The sequence below is a fragment of the Alexandromys fortis genome, unplaced genomic scaffold (assembly GCF_014885135.2).
Source record: "Alexandromys fortis isolate MF-2015 unplaced genomic scaffold, M_Fortis_MF-2015_v1.1 scaffold_16, whole genome shotgun sequence".
Classification (NCBI taxonomy): domain Eukaryota; kingdom Metazoa; phylum Chordata; class Mammalia; order Rodentia; family Cricetidae; genus Alexandromys; species Alexandromys fortis.
In genome coordinates, this window is record NW_026067893.1 from 19181291 (window position 1) to 19205928 (window position 24638).

Here is a 24638-nt window from a genome sequence, read left to right on the forward strand (position 1 = left end):
ACCAGGAAAGATCTTAACCTGTGTCTGTGTTGGGTGGGAGAATCATGGCAACTGCCTGACTCGGCTTCTTTCTCCCAGCATTCTGTTCTGTTTACTCCACCTATCTAATTTTCTGTCCTATTAAAGGGACAAGGCAGTTTCTTTATTTAACCAATGAAATCAACACAAAACAGAAGACTCCCACATCAAGGACCCAGGATCACCAGCCCAGGGATGGCACCACCCAGGTGGGTTGAACCTCTCCCATCAATCATTAAGAAAAATGCACTACGATCCAATTGAGGCATTGTCTCAATTGAGGTTCCCTTCTTTTTGATGACTTTAGCATGTGTCAAGTTGACATAAACTATTCATCACAGCCTACATGAGCTTGACTGGCTCTCTGCTTCCTTGAGCTTCACCTTGGGCAGCAGGGAGACAGGTCTCATTCATGCCTCATATATGTAGCGCCAGGTCTACCTCCCAGATGAATCAGTGAATGGCTGGAGATAGGGTGAGTTGGTATAATTAAACCTAATCATCTCTCAGGTTGCCTTTATTATGAACTATTATTAGACCACAGTTGTGGATCTGCCCTTTCAGACAGGGCCTCAGTTTTCCAAGTGTTGGTTTCATGGGAGTGAACTGCCCCTCTCAGGTCTTCGTGGAAGGGATGTCTGAGGTATGTTTTGACGCAGAAGGTTTTGCTTTCTCTCTGTTTCTCCCAGTTGCCACCCTCCTGTCCTTTCCAGATTTTTCTGTTTCTCTTAGACACCCCATTTTATGCTTTCCAGAGAGAAATGGGACAGTTGTTGATGCTGCTAAGGGGTGACTTCAAGACTCCAGCATCGCTGTAGTCCCTTGAGTTTATCTCTCACTTCCAGGAATGATCTTGACTAAACTTCAAATTTCCCTGAACACAGTCTGGCATTTCATTTTAAAACTATTTTTTATTTGTACTGAACAATTTGATAGATCTTTATAAAGGTTAAAACAAAATCAGAAAACCAAAAATGAACAAAAGTAATTGTACATAATTCCAGAGGAAAACTTATGAATGGGGTTTTTCAATCAACTTTCCCATTCAATAATATAAGCATCTTTGAGTGTTGATGTGTCAACAGTTGGGCATGGTGGCACATTCTGCAGTGCCTGTCAATCAGAAGGCTGAGGGAGAAAGAACATTTTAGTTCAGGAGTTCAAAGACAGCCAGGGAAAGAAAGAGGGAGATCTGATCGTTTTTTTTTAAACGATTTGTTTATTTTATGTGTATAGATATTTTTTCTGCATGTAGGTACTTGTACCACATGTATGCCTGGTGCCACTGGAGGTCAGAAAAGGGCATTGGATCCACTGTGACTGGAGTTACTGATGGCTGTGAGTCACCATGTGTGTGCTAGAAACTGAACCCAGGTCTTCTGCAAAAGTAGTAAGTGCTCTGAACTGCTAAGCCAAACCCCCAGCCCTTGATATTCTTAATAACCAAATATACTTCCCCATTTTTCATAGCTACCTGGAACTCTGTCAAATGGTTGTATTGTTATTTTCTTAACCCATCCACCCAAACTGAACATTTGAATTGTTATCACTTTTTTTTCCCTATTCCAAATCCTGTTACCTGGATTTGATAGGTAGATAATAGACTCGGTTTCTCTGCCTTTTATTTCCTACCTCCCCAGGTTTGTACTTGGTATGTACCAGTGCACATAAAGCTCTTAGCATAAGTACAGAAGTGCACAGCAGACCAGAGAGGCAAATAAATACTGTTCTATTGTTTTACAGACTGGAGAGCTGTTTGTCCAGACTGTGGTATAAGTTAACAGACAACACAGTTCAGGACAGCAGGTGCTCAGCAAGGACTTGTCACTGTTCCCTGGTCTCAGACCCTTCACAGATGGGGATCCCCTCCCCTGTGCATTCATCAAGGCCTACCCTTACCCCACCACACAGCCCGCTAACTGAGAACATGCTTGGGCTGAAGATTCTTGCCAAAGGCAGCTGCAAAGAATTAGTTGTGCTCAGCCTGAAGGGTGACTATCTTACTATGTTGGAAAGTTTCACATCAACTTGACACAAGCTAAAGTCATGTGAGAGAGGGAATTTCAATTAAGAGAATACATTCATAATATGGGGCCATAGGCAAGTATGTAGGGCATTTTCTTACTGATGGATAGGGGAGGGCCCAGCCCATTGTGGGTGGGGCCGTCCTGGGCTGGTGGTCCTGGGTTCTATAAGAAAGCAGGTTGAGCAAACCACAGGGAGCAAGCTGGTAAGCAGAGCAAGCTAGTAAGCAGCCTCTGCAACAGCTCCTGCCTCCAGGTTCCTGCCCTGTTTGAATGCCTGTCCTGAGTTATTTCAATGAGGGACTATGATATGAAAATATAAGCCAAATAAACCCTTTCCTCCCCATGTTGCTTTGATAATGGTGCTTTTTTTTTGTCACAGGAATATAAACCCTGACTAGGACACCTACCTTGATGGATGTCCTTGGGATGTTGGGAAGCTGGTCTTGGAAGAACCAAGTTCCAGACTATTTCTTGCTGGCTCGCTGAACCTGCACAACAATCTCCCCACCCCATTCCTTTCTGCTATTCTGTAGGGAACTGGAAAAGGTCATGAAGCAGTAAGCATAAGGGCAAAATTGCACACCTGCCTGTCCTTGCCCATGCTTGTTTGTTACTCTTGCTCATATACAGATGATCTGGTTTATTTGTCCTTCCATCAAATGTTAGCTTCTTAAGGGGAGGGTCCTTTTCAGTAACCCCCGGGGTTAGTGCATTCATGCCCATTGAACCTTGAAGATAGGTTGCAAGAATAAAATCTCAGTGCCAGTCAATCAGAGTGGGGAAGCCTATAATCCCAGAGGCTGAGTCAGGAGGATAGCCTGGGGTGTGTATGTGGGGGCATACCTGTAATCTTAGCATTCAGGAGGTGGAGGTAGGAAGATGAGAAGTTCAGGGTCATCCTTGGTTACACAGTGAGTTTGAGACCACCCTAGAATACATGAGCATCTGTCTAAAAAATAATTTAAAAAAGAAAATTAGTAATAGGGTCTCTCTCGCAAGGCTGTGAAGATCAAATGAAAAAATAGGAAGCATTAGGCACCTGTCTGGTAGAATAGAACCAGAGTGACAGCGTCATGAGCAAGATTTGATGGATCCAAATGTCTTACATATGTTAACCATGTGAATAACTACATTCCACCAAAGGAGAACTATTGTGCCATTTTACAGATCGTCAAAGGGTACAGGGTTTAAGAATTTATATATAGCCAGGACACACTGGCTGTTGGTTTATGCTTACTGTTCCTTTCAAGCTCCCGGTGGGCGAAACCTTAGAGAGGCCACAGGACCGGGAGTCAGGACGCACTCGCGCCCAGCCCAGGGCTGAAAGGGTTAGCGGGTGCGCGCGCGCGTTCCCCGGAGTATCCGCGGGCGCGCGCCCCGCTCCCAGGGCCGCAGACTTGGCGGCGGGCTCTTCCTCGCCTCCTCATTGGCGCACACGCCCCTTCCTGTCACGGCCGGCCAGGCCCCGCCCCCTGGGCGCTGCCGGAGTGGACGGTTCCAGGGCATGCTAATGAGGGGCTGGCCGCCGCCGCCCATTGGCCGGCCGCGGAGTGTCGGTGAAGTCAGCTCGGAGTAGCAGAAAAACAGAGCGGGGCTGACTGCAGCGTGGAGCGCGAGCCGGGCTGGACGCGCGCAGCCCTCGCCGGAGACCCGCGAGGTAAGCGGGCGGCGGCTGCGCTCTCCGGAGGTGGCTCCCGGGCGGGCGCAGCGGGCCCCCGGAGCGGCGCCTTTGTTCCGCGCGCGCGGAGGAGGTGCTTTTAAAGGGCCAGCTGTTAGAGGGACCTGGGGGGGCTCCCTCCCCCAGAGCATCCCGGGTGGCCACCGGGGACCTCTGCCGAGCTGTGCCTTCAGGCTGCTCCGTGTCCCCCCCCCCCCCCCCCCCGCCCTGGCCCTACTCTTGTTCTTCCCTTCCCCCCCCCCCCCCCCTTCATCCCTTCAAAGAAAGTTGCTAGGACGCAGGGATTCCAGATTTCTTTATGTCTTTTCGGGTTGGGTAGGTGGAGGTAAGTGCGATCATGGCCTCTGCTAGGAGGGAATGTCCGCCCGCTTCGGGCTGGCTGCAGTGTGGGTGGATGGAGACAGGAGATCGCGGGTGGGTTAGTGCTGGAAAGTGAAACTGCCGAGGGTCTCCTCCGCGGTGGCCAGAGGAGGAAGGAGGGAGCGAGCGGCGGGATGGAGGCATCTCAGGTGTGTTCATTCATCAGCACCACCGCTCCCCACCTCCCCCCGCGCCCCATCTCCAAAGCCGAGAGCGGCGGGATGGGCGCAAGGACTACGCTGCTGGCCCATACCCGCCAGTACCCGCATGTGGTGGGTGTGTGTCTGGGGATAAGGTACTTCAACTCACCGCCCAGGCCCCTTCATCCTTCCAGTGGATGACAGCTTCTCTCTCGCAAGGCAGCCCATTGCCAAAGGGACAGAAGGCTACTCCATTCTCCTATTTCCCGGGCAGTCCTTCCCAGCTTTCCAGCGTGGTTTCCCTGATAAGCGGTAGTGACATTCAAGATAGAAGGAAAAAGAGGCTTAAAGTCATTATGGTCCTTTGAAGGGCGATGTGCTGTCGAATTCTGTATCCTGGTGCCTCTGCTTGTCGTACTACGGCTTTGAAATTCATCAGAGCATGCTTTTTTTTTTTTTTTTTCCGGGCAGACAGAATTTATTATGCATTGCTACATAAAAGCAGAAGGGATTCCTCTGAGCGGGCTCATTTCATCCAGTCCGAGGGTTTTCCCGGCATGTTCTGGATGAGCCTTTAGATTTTTGTTTGAATCGCTGAGCTCTGGGATGCCCTTGCTGTCACCGGGCCAGCCTACTGAAATGGCTCAAAATGATTTCACTGACAGTAGGTGGGAGGTTCATCTAGAGACATAATAGAACCTGGCTGGCATGTTAGGCCTCTGACTGCTTCTCCCCACCCTTCAGTACCCCCCCCTCCCCAATACTGGTGTGCCCTTTTCCTTCCTAGGTGAAGGCCAGGAGTGGCTTGTCTGACCACATGCTTCTTTGATTTTTGAATGCCTCTGTTTAGACTTGAGTGTGTGTTTTTGGTTGGAAAGATAGCTTGGTGGTGACTGAAGGGTGGATTAAAAGTGGGGTGGACAACAGAAGTGAACATCGGTGTCAATAACAGAAGACACACAGACACATGTTTGGAGATTTCTGTAGCTTCAGCCTTTGGGGAGTGAGATGTCTACAGAGTGAGGTGCGTGTGTGTGTGTGTGTGTGTGTGTGTGTGTGTGTGTGACTGTGAGGGGGAGGGGTGGAGAAGGAAGATACTGCCAACAGTTTTCTGCCCCACCCTCCTGCTACTGCCTTAAATAACTTCATGCCAGCCCTACCCTGTGGTCTCCTTCTTGAGCCGTGAGGGGAAAGGGTGGTCTTTTGGGCCACTCTTCCTCAGGTCATCTTTGGAGGTTAGGGAAGGGTTAGTTCTTAGGGGGGTGTCAAAGATGGTATAGTTCTCAGCTTGAGACCTGTGATAACTGTCTGGTGACTTCTCTACAGGCGATTAGTAACCGAAATGAAGTGCTTTTGACCCTGTGGGGTGAAGGACCACCTTCCTCATCTGTGGAATCCCTCGTTCCCTGCCCCCGGGGTTGTTAGCTCTATCTTCCTCTTCCCTGCTTTTATTTGTATAGCAATAGAGTTTCTGTAAACTTTTTGAAGAGATTGGGATTATTGGGATGGGGTTAGAATAATGGCAAAGAAGAAAAGAAAATTGCTTCTTCCTGGCAGAACAAAGACCCGTTCAGCGCTTCTTTTTCTTTTCTGAAATAGAGTGGGGCGCAGATAGCAGAGTGTGGAAGGATAGGGCCCAGAGAAGAGGGCTTTGTCTGTGTGGCACTGGTAATGACCTGGTCACCCCAGCTCTACTCTCTCTGGACTGTTCTCTGGCTGTGGAAGCAGAGAGCACCCACTGGCAATTTAGGATTTAACTGCTCTGTCATTGAAGGAGGAATGGATGACCCAAAGAAGAAGACGGAAAAAAAAAAAAAAAGAGATTTGGTGGAAGAGCTTGGACCAGAACCGGCACAGCCAACTTTGGCTCTGCCCAGCACCCTTTGGGCCTTGGATTTGTGCTTTATTCTATGTTCTTGGGAAAGTGGGCGGCTTTAGAGCAATGGCTTTCTAGGGTTCCCCATAGCACATTTAAATTCACAAGTACATTTTGTGATGGCGATTTTAGATCCTTTACTGTTTGGTGGTTGGATGTTAAATTCTCAGGATTTAGCAACAGGACTAAAAAAGCACTTTGAAGCTCGGGCCTCTGTTGGCTTCAGACTACCTTTTTCTTGATTGGTACGATTCATGTGGTTTTAGAGTACATAAATAATTCAGAATGATCCTGAGTGAGAGAAGCAGGCCTCAGAGTGAGTTGGTGTATGGGGGAGGGTAGGATGGGACGACAGATTGCAGAGGAAAGGGCGTTTCTGTAATTCATTCTCTCTCCATCTATGTTTTATTTATGATTGCACAGGTGAACATTTAAATGTTGGGAACATGGGGACCTCCCCCTATGATTGCTCCATTCAGCAGCCTTCACTGAGGAGTGAGTGTTGGGAAGCTTGACCATATGTCTGAGGTCACAGCTAGAAGATGCAGATGGGGATGTGAGTCTGGGTCTCATGCTGTGGAGGAAAACTCTCCCTTTTGTGAGAGGAGCCTAAGAGGGGAGGGAGAAGAGTGAGGAGGAGGAAGCAAGAGATGAAGAGGAAAGCCATAGCGTCAGCCTTTGGAGCCAAGAGTAGAGCATTCCTGTGTCCTTGGAGTGGAGCATCAAGTAAGGAACAGAGCCCCTTTGCTTAGCCGTGTGTGTGTGTGTGTGTGTGTGTGTGTGTGTGTGTGTGTATGTGTGTATATATGTGTGTGTGTGTGAATGTGTGTATATGTATGTATGTGTGTGTATGGTACTGAGGAGGTGTTGAATACTGATCTTGCCTTAGACTCTCCCTGCTGACTCTCTGATTGTAGAATGAGTTTGAAGCCGCTTGGTTCAGAGCCTAGCAAGACCTTTAGCCAGAGCAGGCAGAACCTAAACACGCGGAGAGTCAGGTGTGCTGCTGGTGGTGCTGGGGAGAGCTGAACTTGGGTCCGATTCTGCTGAAATTCCAGTTTCTTTTTGATGTGTGTGTAGTTTTTATTTTCTTTCAGCACAAAACTAAAGTTTTCCAGGGGATGAATCTCTTTTTAATGCAGGCAGCATTTTTTCCTTCTGACTTCCATACATTTTATGAGAGAGCATTTCGTGTACTGCCTTTTCAGAGGAGCGACTTGGAGACAACTGAGCTCCTGACTTGGGGCTCATCTTCGGGAGGTGGGGAGGCTCTGGCCTGCAACCTTCACTGTGCTAAGCATCACGGCGTTCTAGTAAACAATTAAAGGGCAGTGAGCAGTGGATAACCAGAGCATTAGCCATTCAAAGGCAAGGATAAAAGATGGTAATACTTTGAAGTCTGTGGCCCAAGCCACCAGCCACTAGTAGCAGGTCTTCCCTTGGCCAGCTCTCAGGCGCTGGGAAATCTTCCTGTGGCCCCTTCAGTCGCTCCTCTTTCAGGCACATTGTGAGGCCCTGTATCTTGTTGCTTTCCAGGCTTCCCCCCCCCCTGCATCTCCTTCCTCCATCCTTTTCCTTTTTCCCCTTCCTGTTGTGTCCTTCTTCCTGCTCTCTCCCCTCATCCTCTTAGTAATATATCTTTGTAGTGTCTTTTAATGTATTGTTGTCTCATTAAAATTTCATGTTCTCTGTTCTTAATTTAAAAGCAGTTTAGTCTTTTGGAATGTATATGTATTTCACACACAAAACAAAAAGCAAACCTAATTAAACTGCTTTTTATTTCTGTGTGGCCTTCCATTGATTTTCCTCTCCCCCTTCTTGTCTGTGGTCAGTAGTGGCTCTTTCTAGAAAAAAAAAATTCCCCCAAGGTCTCTGTCGTGTGGTTATTGTTTTAAAAACAAAACCAGCTACAACAGTAGAAAAAGTTTCCACCCTTATATTGTGAGCCACCAGGGACACCCTGTCCCAAGAGATGTATCCTGTTTCTTGACTTCCTTCAATGGCAGAATTATCATTAATGTGTTTAATAAGAAGGCTCAGACTGGATGGGTGCTGATGGTGGATATGAGTCTGGTAATGCTTAGGGGTAGGAAGCTGGCAGGCTACTGCCAAGAGAGTCCATCCAGGGAGAATTTAGTCTGATGGTTTCTTGTTTCCCAGGCTACCCAAACCCTACTGGCTGTAGCAGGATGCAGAACCCTTTAGAAAAAAATAAGATCCTATCACCTTTCCCATGAATGTTGGGTTGAACTCAGGGGTATCCTGTGCCCACCTTGGGCAAAACCACACACCAGCAGGTTGCTGGTGGGAAATTCTAGATGTTGTGATGGAAGTGTGTTGGTGAGCATCATAATGTCCTTCTGGAAGACTGAGTCTTTTAAACATTTCATTTATTTTATTATATGTGTATCTCTATGTATGTGTCTGTGTACATGTATGTACATGTGTCTGTAGATACTCTTGGAGGCCAGGAGAGGGCGTCAGATCCCTGGAAGCTGGAGTTGTATGTAGTTGTGAGTCATATAACATGGGTGCTGGGAATCGAACTTAGGTCCTCTGCAAGACTGGGAAGTGCTCTTAACTACTGAGTCATTTCTCCAGCCTTAAAATTGAGTCTTAGGGCTTAGTCGTCAGGCACTTCAATATCTAAAGGGATCCTCAAAAGCAAGAAAGTACCTTGAAGTCTCCAGTTTTTCTACTAGAAATCTGCCTGAATTTTGCGTTCAACTCTATAACATCTGTGCTGTTTTTAGTGTAAACATATTTAAATTGCTGTGCTGTTGAATACAACTGATGGACCAGGAAAATGCTGTGTTTATCTTGAGCTTGCTCCAAGTGCTCACAGTAGTCTATAACCGAGCTGGAGAAGCCGGAAGTAGGGCAGACTCAAACCTGTTGCCTTACCTGCTGGTTCTTCTACATCCTCAAGGCTAAGATTTGTTCCCTCTCCAGTGGCCTTTGCGTTTCTTTGTAGTGCCTCCTACTTTTGACTCCTTCATTCTGAAAGGCATGCATTTCTTTCTCTGTTCTTCTGTTTCTGTTATTCTTGCTGACTTCCTGGTCTTTTCCTCCTATATTGTGAGTTCTGGAAAGAGAGGGGAGATTGCATCTAAATGTTTTACACACACACACACACACACACACACACACACACATACACACTGTAGTATTAACTACAAGAAACATGTGAAGGTTTATAAAAAAGGCAGTATCATCCTGGCAACCCATCCCCTAGAGTCAGCCGCTGAGTAGGGTTTTCCTTTGCTGTGGGAACAAAGCTCCGTAAACTCAGTGATGTTCAGCAACCCAGGCTTATCTTAGCTTCTTTTAGGAATCTGAGAAGGTCTCACAGGGTTAAAATCACAGTGCTAGCAAGACTGTGCTTACTGTGAGAAGAGCCTGTTTGCCCACTGATGCCATCTTTCAGAAGCTGCCTGCATTCTCTACTCAAGCCTGTCTTCCTGGTCTTCAAAGTCCATGTCTTAGGATTTCTGTTGCTGCGGTGAAACATCATGACCAAAAGGCCAGTTGGGGAGGAAAGGCTTTATTTGCTTTATATTTCCTCATTGTTCATCACTGAAGGAAGTCAGGACAGGATCTCAAGCAGGGCAGGAACCTGGAAGCCGAAGCTGATGCAGAGGCCCTGGAGGGATGCTGCTTATTGGCTTACTCCCCATGATTTGCTCAGCCTACTTTCTTACAGAGCTTAGGACCACCAGCCTAGGGATGGTCCCAGCCACAATGGGCTGGGTCCTCACATTTCAATCACTAATTAAGACAATGCCCCACAGACTTAACTACAGCCTGATCTTGTGGAGGGATTTTTGTTCTTTCTTTTTCGAGATAGAGTTTTTCTGTGTATTGCTGACTGTTGTGGAACTCACTCTGTAGACCAAACTGGCCTTGAGCTCAGAGATGTGCCTGTCTCTGCCTCCTGAGAGTGCTGGGGTTAAAGATGTGCATACTGCCTTGGAGAGATTTTCTTAATTGAGTTTCCCTTTTCTCAGATGACTTTGCTCATGTCAAGTTGACATAAAACTAGCCAGCCCAGCCAGTGCCAGTGATGTCTGAGCCATTCTGCCACTGCTCGGCTCTGACGGGTCTCATTGATGTCTGTTTCCCTCTCTGCCTGTAAGGAGCGTGGTGATTATTGTGGGCTGCCTGGATAATCTAGGACAGTCTCCCATTTTAGCGCCAGTTGGTTAGCAATTTTTAAAAATACAGATTTCTTTCCCTTTATATATCATCCCTGCCATCATCCCCCTCCCCGCCCCCCCCCCCCGCCCCATCCATGTTAGTTTGTGCATATGCACGTGTGTGTGCAGGTGCCTACAGGGGCCAGAAGAGGGTGTTGGATCTCTTGGAATAACAATTATAGGCAGTTCTAAGCTGTTTGATATGGGTGCTGGGGACCGAACTTTGGTTATTTTGAAAGAGCAATAAGTGTACTTAACTGGCGAGATGTCCCTCCAGCCCCTCCGTTCCCTTTGCCACATAACTAAACATGTTAGGAGCTTAGGATCTGGACACCTTTGAGGGGCAATCATTTTTTCCATTATAGTTACTTTATACCCTTTATTATTTTTCCTGATACTATTTAATTCTCCTGATAATATTTCTCCCCAGCCTTTCTTTCCCATCCTTTCAATATGGCAGCGTCACAGGTTTTAGTTACATTGGCACTTAATACTTGTATTGTTTTGACTGAGCAAACAGTGTTTATGGTTGAGCCTTATAATATACTTTAATGGCTCTATCTTATGTAATTTACTGACTTAATGGCCTTACCGCTTCAAGTTAGTTTTTTTTAACCCCCTAAGCCTTACACAGCAGTTTAAAACTTCTCTGTGTTCTCATGTGTTGGTTTTTATTCTGTCACATACCCCCCACCGGCCTTCCTTTCGAGAGCCCTCCACCCTTCTCCACTGTTCTTCATTGCTGACCTGTAGGCCTGTGGCCTGACTCCTGCTGGAATTAGTCCATGGATTGCTACCTCTGTTTGACCTTTGGCTTGTTCCTCCAGAAGTTTCTGAAAGAGGGTTTGTGGGAACTGATTACTTCAAACCTGCATACACTACATAGTCTTAATTCTTTTCTAGTACTTGATGATTGGTGGTTTGGCTTATCTAGAATTTTTGGTTAAAAGGCATTTTCTATTACAGTTTTATCTATTTTTATTCTTTATTTTTTATTTTTATTTTTTAAAGACAGGTCCCTGGCTGGCCTGAAAATCACTATGTTGACCTAGCTGGCCTTGAACTCACAAGGATTTGCCTGCCTTTGCCCTCCACGCCCCACCAGTGCTGGGGTTAAAGGTGTGTATGCCACCACATCCTGACACCTCCATTATAGAATTAAAGGGTGCCAATATTGAGTCTGAAAATTAGTATACCATTCTTATTTTTGATCATTATGGGGACCTTATTAATATTTAGGATGTTTTCGCATTTCCTGTATTTTGGAACTTCCTTGTTTTAAACATTATTGGTCTAGGCCAGGTAAGATAGCGCGTGCTTGTAATCTCCACACTTGAAAGGCCTGGGGATCAGGAGTGCAAGGCCATCTTCAGATACATAATGAGCTCCAGGCCCTCTTGACTAGAGAAGCCCAGGCTCAGATCCACAGGGGAGGATAGGAAGCTGCACTTTACTATGCTATTTTGGTGAAGGCTTACATCCTTCAAAGTCTGAAAATTTTCCTACATATTAATATTCAGTTTTCTTTTCTTCATTTTCCTGTATTTTGTTTTTGGAAGTCCTGTTAATTAGACTTCTTGGATTGAGTTCATAATTTAAAAAGCTTTAATTTCTCGTTTTCTTTGTTATTATTTTTATATTTTGAGGAGTCTCTGTATCTTCAGCCCTTTTCAGTTCTTAAATATCTATATTCATGTTTTTACATGACATATGTGTACATGTTTTATTTCCTAAGACTGCCTTAGTTCCTGCAACATTACCCTCCCTCTTTTTCTTCCCCTCCTTCCCCCCTCCTTTCCCTCCATGTTCTAGGCTGGACTTGAACTCCAGATCCACCAGCCTGTCTCCTTGCTGGCATTACAGATGTTCTTTCTTCAAATGTCTGAAATTGCTGCTACCAAGAAAACATGCTTTACTCTATTTTTTCCCAAGCTTTCTCAGGCTTTATGTGGAGTTCAGTCATCCATGTCTGGGCATCACCACCACCCGGCTTAGATGCCAGGCTGCTGTTCTCTAGGGCAGATGAGATGAAGCTCCTACCCAAGATGGATGTAGGCTAGAATCTTCCTGGTAAGCGCACCTCGTGGTGCTACACACATTAATAGAAATGGGCCAAGCAAGTGTTTATATGAATACAGTTTGTGTGTTGTTATTTCAGGTATAAAGCTAGTCGGTGGCCGGGAGCTGGGTGGCAGGAACACAGCCCGCAGCTCCTTACAACAGTCTGGCTTCTTTATTTTTACTTTTGATTGCTTTCGGAAAATTTCTGCTGATCTTTGCAATGTTTTTGTTCCTTCCAAGTCCCGTTTCTGCTTCTTTTTTGGTTGTAGTGTTTCCCATTGGAGCCATCTTTCCATGTTTGCTGATCCTTGCTTGTTCATTTATATTTTAAGATGGACAGGCATCTGTGGGACATAGCGGGACCTGTTAGTTTCCTTGTGGGGTCATCCCTCAGAGAATCTTTTTATTTATCTCCACAAATAACCTAGGTGGCAATAGATATTTCTGGGGCTTTCCTACCGAAGGTTTTCATGGAGAGGGTTCAGCCTGCTCTCTCTCTCTCTCTGGTGTGTGTGTGTGTGTGTGTGTGTGTGTGTGTGTGTGTGTATGTGTATGCGCGAGGGCGCATCGGGTGGAGTGGGCTATAGTTATCTTGTTTTCTCTGAAGGCTTTCACTCAATCGCACTGTCTTCTAAGAGATACCTCCCTTTTGCTGGCTCTGAGTCGTCTGCTGACTGACAGAACCACCTGAGTACCTTCAAGAAAGGAACCCGGGTCTGATTGCTGTTTGTATGAACTTTCAGAAAGTAAGCTTTGTTCTCTATCCCTGTCCTGCTTCTACCCTTCCAATCACCGATGCCCCTGGGTTCCCAGCACTCCTCAGGTTCTCTGCCAGGGGATGGCCACTTGTTTTGTGGTTCCTTTCCCAGCTGGCACTTAGAGTAGACATAGCTGATCCCAAGTCAGCTGCTGTGTGGTGATCAACTGTGTCTCTCTGGATTCTGCTTGGCATAGCTTGGGTGGTGCCGTTGTTTTCTTTTCATTAAGAAACAAGCTTCTCTTTTGTTCTTTTAGTGGTATTTGAGGAGAAGATAGAAGACAAAATGTTCGGCTTTTTTTATTTTATCAGAAATTTATTTCATCTCTTTAGCCAAGCTGTTAAACTTATGCTGCCTGATACTGAGTATTTGTCCAAGAGATACCCACCCTACACACACCTTTGTGGTGCTATGAACCAAGGGCTTTGGGTATGCTAGCAAGTGCTCTTCCACTCTCCTGCAACCCCAGGCCTGAGATGGTTGCTAAACAATTTAATGCATGTTTTTGTGTGTGTGTGTGTGTGTGTGTGTGTTTTAGGACAGTAGACATTAGACTTCCAGACAGACCCAAAGATGCAATTTTACAAAAATAAATCATGGTTTATTTTGCAATGGATGTGATCACAGGCAGCAGTTACTGCCTGCTCTCACATGATATAGAAAGAAAAAGTACCATGAAACACGGTCGTGGAATGTTGGCATCATGAATGGCGAGGCTCAGGAGCTGTATTTTGCCCTATAAGTAGCAACATGAATTACCTCGAGAATCTATTAACCTATCTGGGTCTCAGTTGACTCACCCCACTTGGTCGGGTGGTGGCTTAGTTCCAGTGCTGAGGAGCTGCTGTGAGCAGAGCCTGTGTGTTGGATAGTTTGACGCCAGCTTGTCACAAGCTAAAGTCACCTGAGAGGAGGGAATTAAGAAAATGCCTTCAGGCCAGGAGGCAGAGACAGAGGGATCTCTGTGAGTTCAGGCAGCCTGGTCTACAAAGTGAGTTCCTGGGCAGCCAAAGCCCTATCTTGTGGTGGTGGTGGGGGGGGGGGGGGGGACAGGGTAGGGTGGGGTAGATAAGAAAAGAAAATAACTGGTAAGATCAGGCTGTAGTCAGTCCTGAAGGGCATTTTCTTAATTAGTGATTCACGGGGGAGGGGAGTGCCCCTTGTGGGTGGTTCTATCCTTAGGTTGGTGATCTTGGGTTCTTATAAGAAAGCAGGCTGAACAAGATATGATGAGCAAGCCAGTGAGCAGCACCTCCTTATGGCCTGTGCACTCTGCATCTCCTGCCTCCAGATTCCTGCCCTGTTTGAATTCTTGCTCCGACTTCCTTCAGTGATGGGCTGTGATAAGTGTAAGTCAAGCAAACCCCTTCCTCCCCAGCTTGTCTTATGGTCATGGTGTTTTGTCACAGCAGTAGAATCCTAAACTAAGAGAGCACGGTGTTAGGGTTCTTCCAGAGGTCACTGCTTGGGCAGCCATGTAGTGTTTTGCATGTTCATCTCTTGTGATATATCATAAGCTCTATGTCTTTCTCTAAAGCTTAACTCCATGTCTTATAGAGCAAGTCCTTCATATATCTTATCTCTTACTCTTTCTAGACGGTGGCTGCCTTGTAGGAAGGTTTTATAGTCGTCTTTTCATCTTTGGTGTCTTCCACAGTCCTTGGCACACGGGAGATTTAGAGCAACTTGATTTTTCCACCAAGGGTTCTTGAGAGAATATGAAAATAACAAGTCCGTCTGCCAGAATCTACAGGGTTTTCTCAGAGAAAAGGTCTCCATGTTGGGGTCCTGCTGCTCATTTCCTGGCCACTCATGCCGCTGAGAAGTTCAGATGCGTTGATACTAAGGTCGGTGGAGATAGAGGTTCAGGATGGCAGCCCTGACCTTAGAGGACTCTAGCCTCTAGAGTTGTAGTCATGGATTTGTTCAATGAGCCCAACATTGTTATCATGTAAGATGGATGTCATCTTAACTCTGACAATGAATTACATATAGAGATTAGATATAGATAGAGATTACATATAGATAAGTGTTTAAAAACACTTAAGGGCTTTTTTATAACTTACTTTGGCTTTCTTAGACCTTTGAGCTATGTGCCAGGATTAGTAAGTGGAAGTTTGAGGGGTTGATTGGCTCCACTGAAGACCTTTCATGGTGTGGGTGGCTCCCTGACAGATTGCCTGGGGAGACCTGAGGCACCTTTTCAGAAAACGCTCTCCTCCTACTGACAGGAATGCTGGAGAATCAATACCTGTAAGGGAGGTGAAATATTATTGAAGCACCTGGAAAGAGCTTTGCTTTTTATTTGCTCAGTGGATAGTCTTGAGCGCCAGGGAACATACTGGGTTCTAGAAATATAGTGTCAAAGGGAAATGGCACCTGCTCTCCTGGCACTTACAGACTAGAGTCCAGTTGTCCAGCGTGGTGGCCACTAGCTGTTTGTGACTATGTAAACTCATTTAAATGGACTATCTCTATAAATTGAGTTTCTCAGTCACATGTGCCCGAATTGAATGTTCAGTGTCTCTCTGTGCTTGCTGACCATTCTGTGGATAGCCCAGGATAAGAATGCTTGCCTCATTTCAGGCAGTTCTTTCAGGCAGACTGGACTGCAGCCCTAAGACTCGAGTTTCTCTACCATATGTCTGTGACTAGCTTGCTCTGTAGTAAAGACAACAGAAGCACAGAGCGTCGTTTGCTTAAGGGTACGAGGCTGGATGGACTAAGCTGGGACCAGGTCTCTCCTTGCTAAGTGTGGCTCTCTCCTTGTGGGATGCAGGGGTGGAGCGTGAGTAGGAGTGTGGACTCTGTTCCCAGGATACTTGGTTCAGGTCTTGGCTCTGCTGCTTCCTAGATCCTGCTGGAGCCCCAGAGCACCCCAATTTCCTCAGCTGTGAGAAAAAGAAGACTTCAGGGAAGAGGGTTAGATGATTCAATCAAGCAGGTGTTAGGACCTGGGCACAGTTGTCACAGTAAATACTGGTCAGAGTCATTATTGAAACAGAGTCTCATGTAACCCAGGCTAGCCTTGAACTTCATGATCCTCCTGTATCTACTTCCCAGGTCTGGGATTATAGGCAGGCCTTCATGTTTAGTTTTATGTGACGCTCACGTATCCTAGGCAACCATTTTTGAGGGGAGCACCATCCTCAACCCACTGATCACTTACAGAGAATGAAGCAAGGGCAGAAGTTAAAGGGTCCACAAGGCTTCTCTAAATAGGAGCCTGGAGACTGGGAAAAGAAATGGTCAGGGAAAGCTGTGTTTCTAGACCCATTGACCTCCTGGAGCAGGGCTGAACTGGAGATTTCAAAGCCAGGGGCTGCTTTGAATCCTCAAGTTGGTCACTCCTACCCTGGATCTTTTTCTGTCTCCTTCTTCCTGATTTGCCCTACCTAATTCTGACCTTTCTCCTGTTCCTGCCGGTTCCTCCTTCTGTCTCTGTCCTCTGGGAAGAGTGGGGTCACATCATACGCTGGGACAGAAATACGCACTAAAGGAGTTCAGACGAGAGAAGTGACAGAAGTTGGGTCATTTAGCTGTGGGGGTCTGATCTGTTCTCCAGGGTTTCAGGACTTGGTGATGTCATTCTCGTGAGTGCCTCATCTTGCCAGCAGGCCTAACTAAAGTAGCACATGGAATGAAGACAAAGTTCTGACGTTGGTCTCAGGGATGGTAGAGAGAGCCCTGCTTATATATGGAACTTAGTTTAGGAAGTGTCTTACAGATGGTGGGCAATGCACAGCCGTAACTCCAGAACTGGACTGCAGTTTAGGTTAGCTACATAAATACACACACACACACACACACACACACACACACACACACACACCACCAACAGCAAACACATATACACCAAAAAATAAAACAACAGCAACAACAAACCCTACCCCCGCAACAAAAAACCAAACCTCTAATATGGTTAGGGATGTAGATGAGTTGCCTAGCATGTGTAGGCCCTGGCTATGAACCCCAGCAGCTCTGCAGTCTGATTTCATTCATTAAGCAGGTGTTGTTGAGGAGGTTAGGCAGGGCTCCACCCTCATAAGTTTAGAGTAGGGTCCTGGCTCCCCTGGCAGGCAACTAACAGTGCGTTCCTGGTAGTGAAGGAGGATAGCTTTATTTGCTGTCACAGAGTGGAAGTGGGGAGATTCAGGCAGGGAGGGCACTTTAGACATGCCTGAAGGATGTGGCATCATGTCTCACCCAGGTTGGGAGCATAGGGCAAACAGCAGGTCCAGTGACGTATCTGAAGCACATGTCTGTAAGTGGCTGACCCAGCACTGACCTGTGAGGAGACTGTTCCCGACAACCTGAATTCTCCGTGTGGGGAAGGCATACAGGCTGCCTGAGTGCTGAAAGCTCAGCCTGTGACTGGCTGTCAGTCCATTCCCATGTTCTCCTTGGGCAGGAGGTGGGCACTCTGGCTTATATGTGGCAGCTATAAAGGGAATGGGTGTTTAGTAGATTCTGGAATTGCCCTTCTGCTCACAGGTCAATATGAATGCTTATTACTCATTCATATGGAACCTCATGCATTGATTATTGACAGCAGCCTGCAGGTTGACCTTTGAGCTTGGTTTCCCAGTACGAAAGGTCATACAGTGCAGAATCTAAACAGTGTCTCCTATTGCCTTGAGTCTGCGTGGTACCTGTATGCACGGACAGTTTCCTTCTCGGGTATACAAATAGGTGATTCATTTGCAGGTTGCACTTCTCTGCTTGGAGTGTGTCTTTAGTCAGGGCAGTGCCAGTGTAGGGTGACTGCCTCCCATGGGCACAGGGTATTGGTCAAGGCTTGTATTTGATTTAGCAAGTAGAGTTGGAAATGAGGACATCTCCTCAGTGTGTTGTTCTTAGGGAATCTTTCCAAGACTAGTACAGCGCAGACACTGCAGGCTCTCCTGCACTTGGCCTTGCTTCCTAGACAGTGGGCATGGCAGACCGTGACAGGCAGGATCTTGAGGGTAGGGATGAGGTAGGGAAGGGCTGCAACAGGAACTGGGAGATCTGAATCGCTGCCCCAGTGGCCTGGTCAGCAGAGATCTGAGTAGAGAGGCTAAGGCCAGAGTAGGATCTGTGTTTAAGCAGAACAAAGAGAATAGAGGCCCCGGAGAAAGCAAAATCCCAACAGGGACAGAAATTAGAGTCGCTGGAGGAAACTGGGAGAACACGGTTTGGTGGTGACTGCTGGACGTAAGATCGCCAGGCCCACAAACCCCGACCAAGGCAGTGGTAGGCCTTTTCGGACCTTTTCATGTTTGCTTTGTGGGACCTGGTGCGTAAGTGAGCCAGCGCTGGCAGGTGTGAGGGGGCGAGGCCCCTTGGGGAAAGGGAAATATTAGTCATCCCAGCGCACTGATAGAAGATATGGGCCTTGTCAAGACAGCTGCTGCAGGAGGCCCCACGGCTGCCAGCCAGCCTGCATGGCAGTCCACGTTCTTGGTTTTATCTTTAATTATTAAAGTTCTGGGCTATTTCAATGCTCACCTGAAGCAGCGTTGTGAATAATTTCCCTTTCCACGGCTCCAGTGGAGAGGGCGTTTTTGTGGCCTGTGGTTCTGGATTCTGCAGGTGGCTCTTGCAAGGAAGCCTCAAGGAGGACAGGGCACCCTTGACTGCAGGGCACAGAGCTTGTGGGCTGCACCTGCTCTCAAATTTATTTTGAGTGAGTCTTTAATTTCGGGAATATAGCGTTTCTTTTTACCCCGGGCCAGGCAGAGAGATTGCTGTCGGGATATGTAAAATAGTTAACACTTCATTAACCTGCCAGGAGCCTTTGATTGGTTGTACCTATGACAACCTGTATAGTTTTCCAGGGTCTTTTAGGAGCTCCTGTGCTGCTCAGAAAAGATGGGGTAGGAAGTCTATGGGTGCCCAAGGGCTTCTCTGCTCTGATTTACCTTGAAGTTGGGGTCAGGGTAGGACTGAGCTATTCCTTGAGAGGTTGGAGGTTGGGAGTAGACTGGCAACGAAGGCTCCTTGGCCTCAGGTACTCTTTCCCCCTTCCCTGTAGCTCCGCTCATCCTCAGACCTCACCTGAAGCAACATGCGCTGGAGGGAGACCTCCTTTGACCCTGCAAATGAAGTTAGCTTCTTAGCCTCTCATGGCTCTGTAGCTCTGGACAAAACGTTCTTCACAGCAGCTCTCTCAGCTGCCCATCCCACCAGTCTGTTGGCTCCGTGAAGAGAGTGGCAGGGCCATGTTCTGTCACCATCACACCCTCGCAAGTGTCTGGCTCACGGAGGGTGCTCTGCTTGCTGTAGTGTAAATGAGTCCATTGGCTTGTTTGCTAAGCTTTGGGTTTTGCACAAGATCCCAAGAAAACAGAGGAATGATACCACCACCACCACTATCAATAATAAATCAACAACCCTGCTTTCCTCAACTGACATCTCAAGATATCCGCTGAAGTACAAGGAAAAGGGGTTATCGGTTGAAATTCTGTTTATTCTTTAAAAGAAATTTATGGATTTCCTATTTATAGTAGTGCAGATTTTGTAATTAGCTCATAAATAAATATGCTTAAATCTATTTAATATTAATGGAAACTTTGGTGACTATTGCTCTCAGGAAGAGGTAGGCAAATGAAGACATTTTAACGTCAATGTCTGATAGGCACTGGGCTAGGCAAGGGTGACATATGGACACACAGGAAGGGGTGGGAGCTGGCCCAGCAGTAGGCATTCCCAGGAGAAGACAGCAACTGGCATGTGCCATGGTGAGGTGTGGAAGGCTCAGAGTGAGGGCAAATACTATAATGAGGCTGGAGGGTGGGTGGAAGGAAGGCCTGCTGGGTGCCCTCTACTCTGGTTGGGAGTGTTTGGCAATGGGGAATACCAGAATATCAGATGAGAAAGGCTGGGCAGGACAGACCTGGGCTGGGTGGGAAGAGAAGAATTGTGCAAAGGTGCATTGGAGGTCACAGCACAAGGAGTATCTAAGATTCACAAGGGATGGCAGTGTAGGGTAGGAGGGACCATGCTGTGCAAATCAAACGTGCTCAAGCTCACTTGGGTCCCTCTCTTCATTGCACAGTGGAGGAGTTGCTTTTTTCTAAGACCTGCATCAGATCACTCTGTGAAGGTCTTATTTTTCTGTGCCTAGCATAATTTTTTATCTTAATGTGACTTAGAACCCTTTTCTGGCCTACAACATTGCATATGAACAAGAAAGTGACATACAGTATATGTAAGCGTGCATATTTAGTGTGTTTCCTTACCTATGTAATCAAGCTCACTCTTCTCTTTTTGTTTTTGGTTTTTAAGCCCAGAACTTGAAGTAATTACGTAATTAGAATCCACATTGAGTGTGGCTAGATAAGGTGTAATTAAAGAAGAAAGCCTAATTTTGGAAGAATGATAAGAGGTCATTTGACTCGGTCTGGGCCCAAATCCAATCTTGGAAGAACAGTAAGAGGTCATTTGGATGTAGGGAGCTTGAGGCTACCCAGGAGCCCAGACTGGCCTGAGAGCTGGACAGATTCTGTTTCAGTTCACTGTGGAAGCCATTCAGTGGCATCCTTTTGGTACAGGGTATTATGGGAGGCCCAGCTGAGTCAGTACCAGAAGTCCTGGATTTCAGGGAGGACATGAGGGGACATGCTTGAGAACAATTAGGACATTCTAGGCAAAGAGATCAAGACAGCTGGCGTGGCGGTAGGGGTAGGGTGGGGGGTTTACAGGGCAGGTGCCTTAAGTTGTTCTTTGAAAGGTAAGGAGGATTTCAAGTGCAAGGGCAAGAAGCACTTGGATATTTTTGGGATGAATGCCATGCCAAGGTTGGAGGTAGACGGGGCATGGCCATGCTAACAGTGGTCATTTTGCGGTTTGGTGAGGTCATGCTTCTGTGACCCTGGCACAGAGAGACAGCAGGAGGCTGGCTGGGGGGCTGCTGGTGGTAATGCAGTGGTTCCTGGGTGAAGGAGTCGTGCAGGGACCAGGGCAGGCTTCCTTGTGAAGAGATCTCAGAGTTTTGAAGGACCAGTAAGAGAGGGGAGGGGAGATGGTTTCAAAAGGAGAGGATGCAGTTGAAAGAGCTGGGAAAGCTGTTCTCACTGCAGCCCTGCCTCTGAATCGATGGAGAGACCTTGATCAGTTCTTCCTTACCGGAGCCTGGGAGAGTAGTCACTGTTAGGGTTTGGGCTTCGTTCAGACTCTGCAGCGATCACAGTCCTGGGCTCTGGGCAGGGGAGGATCTGGGGTGGAGACTTGTGGGGCCACTCCAAGGAGGTGAGAGAAGAAACCACATAGTCCTTTTCCTTGTCCTCCTGGAATGGGCAGGAGGCAGGGGAGGCACTCTGGCGATCAGGTTTGAGTCATCTTACATTTCAGGGTGTTCTTGACACTGACATAATGGGTATGTAAACCTCACTGTACGGCAGTGTTGAAAATCAAGTGCTGCATTCTGGGTGGAGCAGAGAAGGAGTTAATCTTCCTGAACTCACAGAAAGGAAATTGTTAGGTTAAGGACCTGCTGGACTTGCCACCTCCCCCAAGGCCAGTCTTGGGAAACTCATGGCCTCAGTCTTGAGAACATCTGTGCTGAAGGCTTTCTGGCATAGGAGGATGTGGGCAGAGCCTCAAAGGATGAGGAGTGGAAGGAAAGAGAGGAGAGACTTTTCAGAGGAAAGGATGGTTGGAGCTGTTCTGCAGGCCTTACTGTAGGGGTCCAGGAAGAAGGCAGGCAGGCTATGCTTTCTGTTTGCTTGCTTGCTTTCTAGCCTGGAGAGCAAGCTGACCTCAAACTCAGAGATCCTCTGGAGTGCTGGGATTAAAGGCGTGTGCCACCAAGCCCAGCATACTTCCAAATACTCAGTGTGTATATACTAGCTGTTTCAAGCGCTTTCCTGGTCTTACTTTTATAATTGTGATGGCTAATTTTGGTTGTTAGCTTGACACACTTGGGATGAGAGGGCCTTAGATGAAGAATTACTTTTATCAGGTTGACCTCTGTTGAGCATTTTCTTAATTGCTAATTGATGCCAAGGGCCTAGCTCACGGTGGATGGTGCCACCCCGGGCAGGTGGAATCTGAGCAAGCCAGGGAGAATGAAGCAGTAAGCAGCGCTCCTCCATGGTTGCTGCTTCCATTCTTGCCTCAGAATCCTGCCCTGGCTTCCCTCCATGATGGACTCTGACGTGTAAGCCAGAGGAAGCCTTTCTTTCCCAAGCAGGATTTGGTCACGGCGCTCTCTCCGAGCAATAGAAGGCGAACTAGGACAATAATCCTTTCATCGTTTCTGCTTCTGTGATTATCCTGTGCCACAGATGAGGAAGGCTGTAGGATTGGAGGGAGGAACCTGTTTGTCTAGGGTCTTAGTGGTGTTTCGTTTTGTTTGGATTTCCAACTCCTGTGGCAATAAATACCTGTTATTCTGCTGGCTGCCTCGGAAATGTAGGGCAAAGAGAGTTACTTGCCTCTGTGACCCTCAGGCCCAAGTTAAGCACTTACCTAAAACATGGCTGCAGTATTCCAGGATAGTTCAAAACCCCAGGTGCTGCTGCTGGGGGCACGCAGAGCTCATCATGGCTAGACCCGTGATTTACAGCTCGGAAACTGGGACACAGAAAGGAGAGAGGTCAGAGGCAGGATGGAGATGAGAGGTGGAAGTCTGAAGACTGGTCCTTAGAGCTATTTTAAGGCTCCCTGTGGAAAGGTTTGTATTTAGACAACAATGGAAGCCTTTGTCCTGAGAGTTGGTGTGGGCAAGGGTTGTCTGCACGGTCCCCTGTGTGCGAGTGTGTGCGCACATCGGTGTGTTTCCTTCGCTTTAACCTCAGATGCCTTTGAACCAGCCCGAAGGATTCCTTCAAACCAGAAGCTTTGGACAGGTGGAAAGCGCCTAGGAAGAAGGGGAGAGATCAAAAGCCCCAGAAATAGAAGAGTAAACTGTAGGCTTGGCCAAGGGAAGTTTCCACTTACTGAACACTGACTGTACAAGGCAAACTTCGTGTGTCATTTTTGGACTTTCCATGGCTTCGCCGTAAAGTAGGTACTTCCCTCCTCCCCACCCCATAGTTTGATTTCAGATGAAGGAACTGAAATTAAGAGATTGTGGTGTCATCGTAGAATTTGTAAGATAGAGCCAGGCCTCCAGTCTGTGTGTGCTGGCCACTTTCCTGTCATTGGGATAAAATATCTGGGATAATAAACTTACAAGGAGGAAAGGCGTAGTTTAGCTCAGAGTTCCATGACGGTGTGGCCTTGTCAGCAAGGCCAGGGAGCACAGGATGGTGGAGGCACAGGAAGAGAGAAGCTAAATTGATCATGGCAGCCCAAGACAGAAAGACAGTCTAGGGCCCAGTATCCTTTTTAAAGACATTCCTTTGTCCCTTTCATTGGGCCCTACCTCCAAGGATTCAACCATTCTCCAGTAGCACTGCAGGCTGGGTACTAAGTCTTCAACACGCCGGGAGGTGGTGGCACATGCCTTTAAACTTGGGGCAGAGGCAGCTGGATCTCTGAGTTGGAGGTCAACCTGGACTACAAAGCTTGTTCCAGGACAGCCACGGCTACACAGAGAAACTCCATCTCAAAAAAGGAGGGGCAGGGGAGTGGGGGGAAGGGAGAATAAAGATCAGAAATAGAGTGGGGCCTGCTCAATCTAATACTCCACCTACCTGTACCCCCACACTATCTGCTGGACTTAGGATTGCAGTGGTTTGACCGTTTCAGGATGGACAGCACATTTAGGGAGGTTACTGTTTCTCAGTGACTCCCACTTGGGGTAATTGCACTTTAGGGGACAATATCTGAAGACTTTTGGGTTATTATAATTTTGGAGGAGCCATTGACATGTATTTCATCGTGATTGAGCATGTTCCTGAATTTCTTACATTATATAAGACAGCTCTCTAGAACATGTGGAGGTTAAGAAACCCGGCCCACTGGGGGCTTGGGATTTTCAGCATGTATTGCACAGGTGAGCCGAAGGCCTGTCTGAGAACCTTTAGCTTCAAGGACTTCTGCTGACCGGACTGGTTATGTGCAGTTTGGGCTCCTTCCTGTTCCGTGGAGGCCTCGTGTGATGGTGGTAGTAGTTGGAGACTTGGAAGCAAAGTTACAGCAAGGCACGAGCGCTTGTGTGGCCCAGGGCTGCACGTGAGCTGAGCAGGTGACAGGTGGGTAGGGTTCAGTCCAGGCTGCTGAGCATTGACTGGGCTACTTCTCTGTGAGTGTGGAAATAGCTTGGATCCAGCTAGCTGTACTTTCTTTCCTTTATTAACGTGATGCCCTTATTACTCAACATTAGAGCTGTCTGAGAGGGCTAGGGCTAGTTCAGTGGTAGAATGTGTATGTACAGAGTGCTTGGGCCGTGGGTTTGAGCCCCAGCACTACAAAACCAGCAAACCACACTCATTTTAGACTAACTAAGTAGGATTCTTTCATGCTAATTTTTTACTCAGTATTTGTTTATGGGGTGATCAGCATGTGTGTGTGTGGGGGGGATCTCTATAATTTCATGGCTTTGTAGAGTGAGAAATATGGTTCTGGTCCATTACTCTGTCCATCTCCAGTGGTG

At 47.2% G+C, this 24638-nt stretch overlaps 1 protein-coding gene across 11 annotated transcripts in view; it reads left to right on the top strand.

Annotated features, from left to right (window-relative positions):
* Positions 1-3572: 3572 nt before the first annotated feature.
* Positions 3573-24638, top strand: part of Sorbs1 (sorbin and SH3 domain containing 1) — a 218000-nt gene continuing 196934 nt past the window's right edge. For all 11 annotated transcript variants that reach the window (XM_050144574.1, XM_050144513.1, XM_050144530.1 and 8 more), the window contains exon 1: positions 3573-3702. The gene's annotated coding sequence lies outside the window, so the exon portion shown is untranslated. The remainder of the gene's footprint in view (positions 3703-24638) is intronic.